The sequence below is a fragment of the Microtus oregoni genome, unplaced genomic scaffold (genome assembly GCF_018167655.1).
Source record: "Microtus oregoni isolate MIOR12 unplaced genomic scaffold, Mior012 000130F_ref0000022, whole genome shotgun sequence".
In the NCBI taxonomy this organism is placed as follows: Eukaryota; Metazoa; Chordata; class Mammalia; order Rodentia; family Cricetidae; genus Microtus; species Microtus oregoni.
This window is the reverse complement of record NW_024544773.1, coordinates 1039684-1046813: the sequence shown is the minus strand read 5'-3', so window position 1 is coordinate 1046813 and position 7130 is coordinate 1039684.

Here is a 7130-nt window from a genome sequence, read left to right as displayed (position 1 = left end):
CCTGGCTAAGCAATCCAAAGCCACTTTTAAGTGTCACTTCGATACCGAACTAGGGTTTTGTATAGGCCACTAAAGAGCCTATTTCCATAGGCCCTAGGCCAAGCTACCTGGAAGGCGGGGGGGGGGGGCGGAAAAACAACTGAACTGTGGTCGTGTCATGAGGTGAAGCAGGAATGAGGAAGCAGGGCCTTGCAAAATATCACAGCCCTTAGGAATGCAAGTCTATATGTCTGTCTTCTAGATATAGGCTATGCTTATATCGAGACAGACAGACAGGCAGGCAGATAGCTAGGTGGACTGATGAGGGGTGGAGGTGGGGTAGTTTCCCCCAGTATAGCTGGGAATGCTGGAGATAGGCATCTGCTCCTTTCCAGAATTGAAGTCTTTAGGGCAAGAGGACAGAACAGCACCCAGGAGAGCATGGAGAGTTGCTCTGGTCACTAGATCATACTTGGCTCTGCTGGGGAAGGAGGGGTATTACCTAGACTGAGAATAACCCCCAGGCAGGGTTTCTGTAGAAAGAAACCAATTTGAAAAAGAAGAGCAACCAGTATAGAACTAAGAATGCCCAGAGCAGTTCAATTCTTCAAGTGTTCCAGTGCTTTGACATCTTTCTCTTCAATACATGAGGTGGTTTTGTTTATTTTTTTTCCTCTTTGATGTACCTCAAGCCTTCAATGTTATCTAGATATGTTGTGGATGAAAGTGACAGTTGGGACACTCAATCACTGCCCCAAATCCCTGGCCCATCTCACAGAGCTCCTGAAGGAGAGAGCAGCAATTTACTGATGAGAAGGCCCTCCAGGAGGTCCAGCCCTCCACACATGACGAAGGCCACGCTTCTCTCTGTGAAGTGGGCAGTAACACATGACTCAGAAGTGGAGTCATGCTGGTGACAACTTGAAAATGGATTGGGATTTGATATGCCCTGTCTCTACTATTGTGAAGTGGCAATTATTAAGAACGAGATAGAAACTTCCATTTGGTTTAATGAAGCAAAACACTAGGCACAGTGCCTGGTTCAGAGCTGGCACTCAGGAATTGATCGCCGTTAGGATGATTATAATTGTGATTGTTGTGATTATTGTGATTCTGCTGCTGTTGAGATAACTATGGCCTTAGATGATCTGATCTGGGAATGCTTTACAAAGAAGTCATGCAGGCTTGGGACCTATACACAGAACAAGGAGAGAGAGAGCTTGGGTCACAGTTGCTAGTCTAGCTCCAAATCGGTCCTTATTCTTTCTGAAGTTCATGGATGTCACACTTAACCCATACATCTGAAGTTCATTTCATGCCACATGATCCCTTCAGTGTTAATTCCCAACGGGTCACCAGGTGTTCTGGATACCACTGTGTATCATCTTAGAGGCCTGAGGGGGCCAGAATATGTGCAGAAGATAAGAGGAAAAAACACAAACAGGTAGAGCCAGTGGGTGGGAGTAAAGGATCTGAACAGGAAACTGATGATGTATTTAAATAAGTATGATATTTGTAGAGTTTTTGTTTTTAAATCAAAAGGCTAATTACTCTCAGGGCCCAGGAGATGGGTAAGTGTGCTTTCTGCCAAGTCTGATAATCTGACTTCAATTCCTAGAACTCACATGATGGAAGAAAAAGTGGACTCCTGCAGATTTATCCTCTGATCTACACACACACACACACACACACACACACACACACACACGATAGATAGATGGTAGATAGATTAATAGATAGATAAATGCTTTAAAGAAAGTGATTACACAGAGTAAATGCAGGGGAGAGCTATTATTACCCCATATGTAAAGGAAAGAAAAAGAGACTTTGGGGGAAATAGATAGGAAGACAGGTTTTCTGGAAAGAATCTATAACTTTGGGGTGAAGGACAGAATCAACCAGGAAAGGGAGTTGAGCACAGTAAATGCCTGGACCTCCATATCCTTCCAAACTCTCACTTCCCACCCTCCATCTCCTCCTAAGACTGAAGCCCAGCTGGAAGCTTCTGGGTAGGTAGTCCTGGTGCTCATGCTTACAAAGATGGAGCTTCTAGATCACAAGCTATAGTAAAGCATGTAGAAACAGTCAAACAAAGGAGGCATGAAATAGTCTGATAGGGACAAGCTGAAGACTGGTATTGGGTGGGATTTTTGTCAAGTCAGACTTAGCAGCCACAGGATAGGTGCAGTGTTACTGTTGTCCCAGAAATGGCTACGAATTCTCCATCCCAACTACCTCTTTGTCTTTGGGGTAAAAGGCAAGCCTGATTCAGGAAACAACCATGTCCAGGTGTATGAGTAGAAAGAGTGAAACCTAGTAAAGAAATAGTTTCTCCTTGGGGTTTCCAAGAGTACCACGGGATATGAGGAATGTTATTGTAAGGAGTGGGTAGGAGAAGGTGCCAGTCAGAGGAGTAAGGAAAGCTAAAAGCACTTATAAAGGAAATCAAGTAATTTGACAGTAAAACAATAGCATACATTAGAAAGTGACTATGCAAAGTGCCAGGATGGTCCTTAATAAAGGGTCTTAATCTTAAAAATCCAGGGGCGATGGAAGATAGTGGGATCCAGTTGAGATACCATATTTTTCCTAGTTCAAAGCTCTACCTTCTTTTCACCCATCCTCCCCCTGGAGTTCCTATAGATGTTTCCCTAACACAGCGGAGTGTGTGTGTGTGTGTGTGTGTGTGTGCGCGCGCGCGCGCAAGTGCACTTCACCATCACAAAATAATCAGTATTCAATGAAACACTTCTATTTTGGGGTCATTACCATTTCTAAAACAAGATGAAGACAAGCAGAGGGAGGCAGCGAGGGACTGCATTTAATCTTCTCTAATATTGCACTGTGAAAGAAACTGGGGAATAAAAACATAGTCATTTAGAAAATGGTTGATGAGTCACTGATTGGCACAGGGTGGAGAAAAAAAAGCAGTCATTATTCCTTTGGAGTATGCTTTGCCTTTAAAAATAGACTCATCACGCTACCGGATGGGGTCTTCCGGGCTTTAGAGTGTGGGGATGTGGGCAGAGGTTAAGGGCCAGGACAGTAACTGCCCAGGGCAGGCAAAACCCTCCTCCTCCTAATGTATCCCAGCCCTTGAAACTCCTCAAGGTTTCAGAACCAGAAAGACAGCTCTCCGTGCTTTATTCTTCCTCTACCTTTTTCCTTGAGACCTTAATGATTCTTTTAGGTGAAGCTCCATCTTCAAGGGAATCAGGCCAAGTAGAAAAAAAAAGCACTTTTTATTACCACAATTTTGCCAAAAAGCCCAATACTCCATTACATATGGACTTTCTTTTCCAGGCCCTGGACGACCTGGGTCTCCCTACTTTTGACCCCTTTGTTGTTTATTAGCTGTTCTGTAATGGCCAGTGAGAGGAATGTCATAAAACATGTACCAGAGAAGAAATTAAAGTCCTGGCTACATACAGAAGTTTGGGAGTTTTTTTTTCTTTTCATGTGTCATTGGCAAACAAAAGAATATTAAATTAAAAATCTAGCTACTAATGATATTGTCTTTTTCCTGATCTTTCTTGAGCCTCGTAGTGCAGATCTTGCGAATGGTGGGGGGGGGGGGGAGTACAAAACCCTTGACTCTGCAGTTGGAAGGAGAGTGAGCCAGCTGTGTCAAGGAAGAGGAAAGAATAGAAAAAAGAGGCAAAGGTCAACCTAGATGGATTGGAGAGATGGAGGGGGGACAACTGTTGAGAAAAATGAAGAGGAAGATGGTTGGACAGGACGAATGCCATGCTTTCTTTACAGTTTGGAGAAACTCCACCGAAAATATGAACTGTTTTTCAATGATTTTAGATGACTGAAATGGTATTTCTTACGAATGTGAGCCGAGCCGTGGTAGACAAGAAAGCGGCCCAGATTTCTGGAGATCACAGACAAGGACCACATCCTGCTCATGCGCACGCCCTTCTCCCCACTCTCAGATGCGCAAACAGCTCTTTGATGTTATCTTTGGGTTTGTCACGTGCTTAGTCAGCTGCTCTTGCTCATACTAGGCTAAACTTACTCTGCTCCAAGTGGAAACAAAAATGACAAGTTTGATGCTGGAGCAACTTTCAGGAAAGGGGAAAGATCTGCAAGGTCAGAACCAAGCGTTACCTGGAATTCAGTTCCCAAAGAGCACAGGCGCGGGCAAGGCAGCATGGCCCACTCTTGAGTTCCTCTGTTCTGGAGGTAAAAAAAACAGGCCCAGCAACCTACAGACCATTGAAAGATGTTTTTATTTTAATGAAGAACCTTTAAGTGCAGGTACTTGAGACAGAATTGTATGTACAACATACTTTTCCGCTGATAGGTTCTTTCTTGTTTGCTTTTCTTCGGATTAAGTAACATGCACTTTGACTATATGTACTTTACTAGTCTCTCCAAATCCCGAACATGACTTGCCGTCACACACCCTCTCTTTATTCAACCAAGATGTCACTCTTCTGGAAGAAAATTATGCTAAAAGAATCGTTCATCATAATTGAGCCTTATTTATTTCAGGAATGCAAGGCTTTGATAGATGTGTAAAAGGCATTTGAAAAGACTTAATGCCCATTCTGATAATAATTCTTAGCTAAGATACAGAATTTCTTTCATAAACCAACAACCAATGATGTGCTTAACGTTTAATGATTTAAAAAAAAAATAAGCAAGCCAGTGTTGGAGAGATGTCACAGCAGTTAAGTACACTTGCTGTAAATAATTGTTTCACAAAATAAAAACAACCACCGCAACAAAATGCTAGAAGCACTTCCATTAAAACAAAGTAGAGAACTGAAAGATTACTAATGTCCCCGTTGTTGCTCAACAGTGTCTTTTAGGTCCTACCCACTCCAGGATGGTAAACAGCAATATGAAGAAAACCTCATCAATATTCCCAGACCATTTGCTTTCACACCCGGAGAAACCAAAAGAAGCTAATGAAAAATCAATGGGCCAAATAATCAAATTCATTAAAAATGGGCCAGTTATGAAAAAATACATTTGTTTATATGATCTTTCTCCTAGTTAAAAATGCCTAGTTTAAAACCACATGGAGAAAAACCATGTTTATGACGGTGGCATATATGTTTTAAGTGTTCCTTTGAATGTGCATAATCAGTTCCACCACACATTTCTCTGAAACTTCCAGCAACAGAACCGACCCCTTTGGTGAGTATTCACTATGATCCAAGCCCTATTACATATGTACATACTTTCTACATTTATATTAATTCTAATACGTAGTGCAAAGGACACACTGGCATATTCATTTTGTGAATTCATGGAGGCCATCACTTAGGGTGAACTTAAAGAAGTCCTTTTTTGAGGAGCTCAGGGGATGTCACCATCAGTAAAGAACTTCTCATGCGGGTTCTCAAGTATGAGGACTTTGAGTCCAATCCTCAGCACCTACCGCGTAGAAAGCTGGGGTATATGATTATCCGCATGTGCTTGTAATTCCAGAGCTCGAGAATCAGAGGCAGACAGATTGCTGTGACTCATCAGCCAGCAGGCCTAGCAGACTCGATAAATGAGCTCTAGGCCAGTAAGAGAGCCTGCTTCACAAAAACAACATGGGACTGAAGAAATGGTTCAGAGGTTAAGAGTTTGTACTGCTCTTGCAGAGGACCTGAGTTCAATTCCCAGCAGCCATATCAGATGAGTCACAAGAGTCTGGAACTCCAGCTCTAGTGGGATCCCATTTCTCTGGCTTCTGTGGGCACACACAATCAAAATAATAAATATATTTTTAAAGAATTTCAAAACATAAGATGGTGGATGTCTCTTGACAAATGACACTTGAGATTTGACTTTTGAACTGTAAACACACACACACACACACACACACACACACAGAGAGAGAGAGAGAGAGACCCTCCCTACTTCCCACACATAAACCAAGTGTCCTTTTGAAATTAAATTTATTTGACTAATAAAAAAAGTTTTGTTTTAAGGAGTAAGTTGGCCAACACTAATCAGTGGAGTGTTCAAGGGGTTTTGCTGGCTCTTCCTCACACACCCACTCAACCCCTCATCCTTCCTTAACTGTAGAGAAAGACACTGACCACATGGACCACATCATAGACCCCCTCGCTTCTGACTCTTCTCAGCCATTGGGGAGCCTCAACAGGAAGCTGAGGGCAGAAGAGAGATGCTGGGGCACTTGTCAGTTGGCCACGTTCTCTCCCGCACTGGCTTTGCAGGCTTTGCTGGTGGCCACAAATCCTTTGCTGAACTGTACCCTGGTTATGTACGTGCTTCCTCCCCTTACTTCGTTTAGGCATAACAGTTGCTTAGCACCGCTGGACCTGGGTCCTGGGATTTCCCTTAGCTGGCTTTCTTGAACCCTGCCCGTACTTGTGTGACAGATCCCTTTTCTAAGCTTTCCTCAGAATTATCCTGACTGTTACAGTGATAATGTGAATGACTCAAGTTTGGGAAGCTGCAGTATGCTATTAAGCCATCATAATCATCCTTTCAGAAGAGTATCATTATCCAGAGTTGACACAGGAGGAAAACACGACTTAGAGTCTAGGTGACTTAACTAAGGTCACCTCGTTAGTAAAAGGTAGACTGGATGAACTGTCTGGTGGCTGTTTGAGGCCATAGTTTCCGTAAGCACAGCGCATCACCGCAGTGCCTATAGGGCACACTGGAAGCTATGTCTGACCCTGTTGCTGTCCATCACGTATTTGTCACTGCTCCAAGAAAAATGCAGTAGCACCTCTGGCCAACTGTGACCTAACTCCTCAGGTTTCTTTCCTTCAGGCCAAATGTTTCAGAAGGCGCTGTTCTGAGGAGTGATTTGTTAAGACTCTTACACTCAAAAATCTCCCCAAGTAGCCAAGATCTTGAGGATTCAGGAAAGCAATGTCACCCTAATTTTTTTTAGGATTCTACAGAATCAATATCTCTACAGTTAGCAATGTCCTTCTCTTCGAGGTAATAATTCCAAAACGTCAGAAGTCCATACTGATCCAAAATGGCAGACTCATAGGTGATCCCAGCTCTGAGTAGCCCACAAGTGTTCTTACAACATTTCAGCTGGCTAACAATGACTCATGGCTTTCTTTTCCTTCCGTGGGTTTCAAAAGCCTCATAAGCCAGAGTACACTTTGTACAGGCATATTTGAGGGCAGAAAATTCATACTTTACTCTTTATATAAATA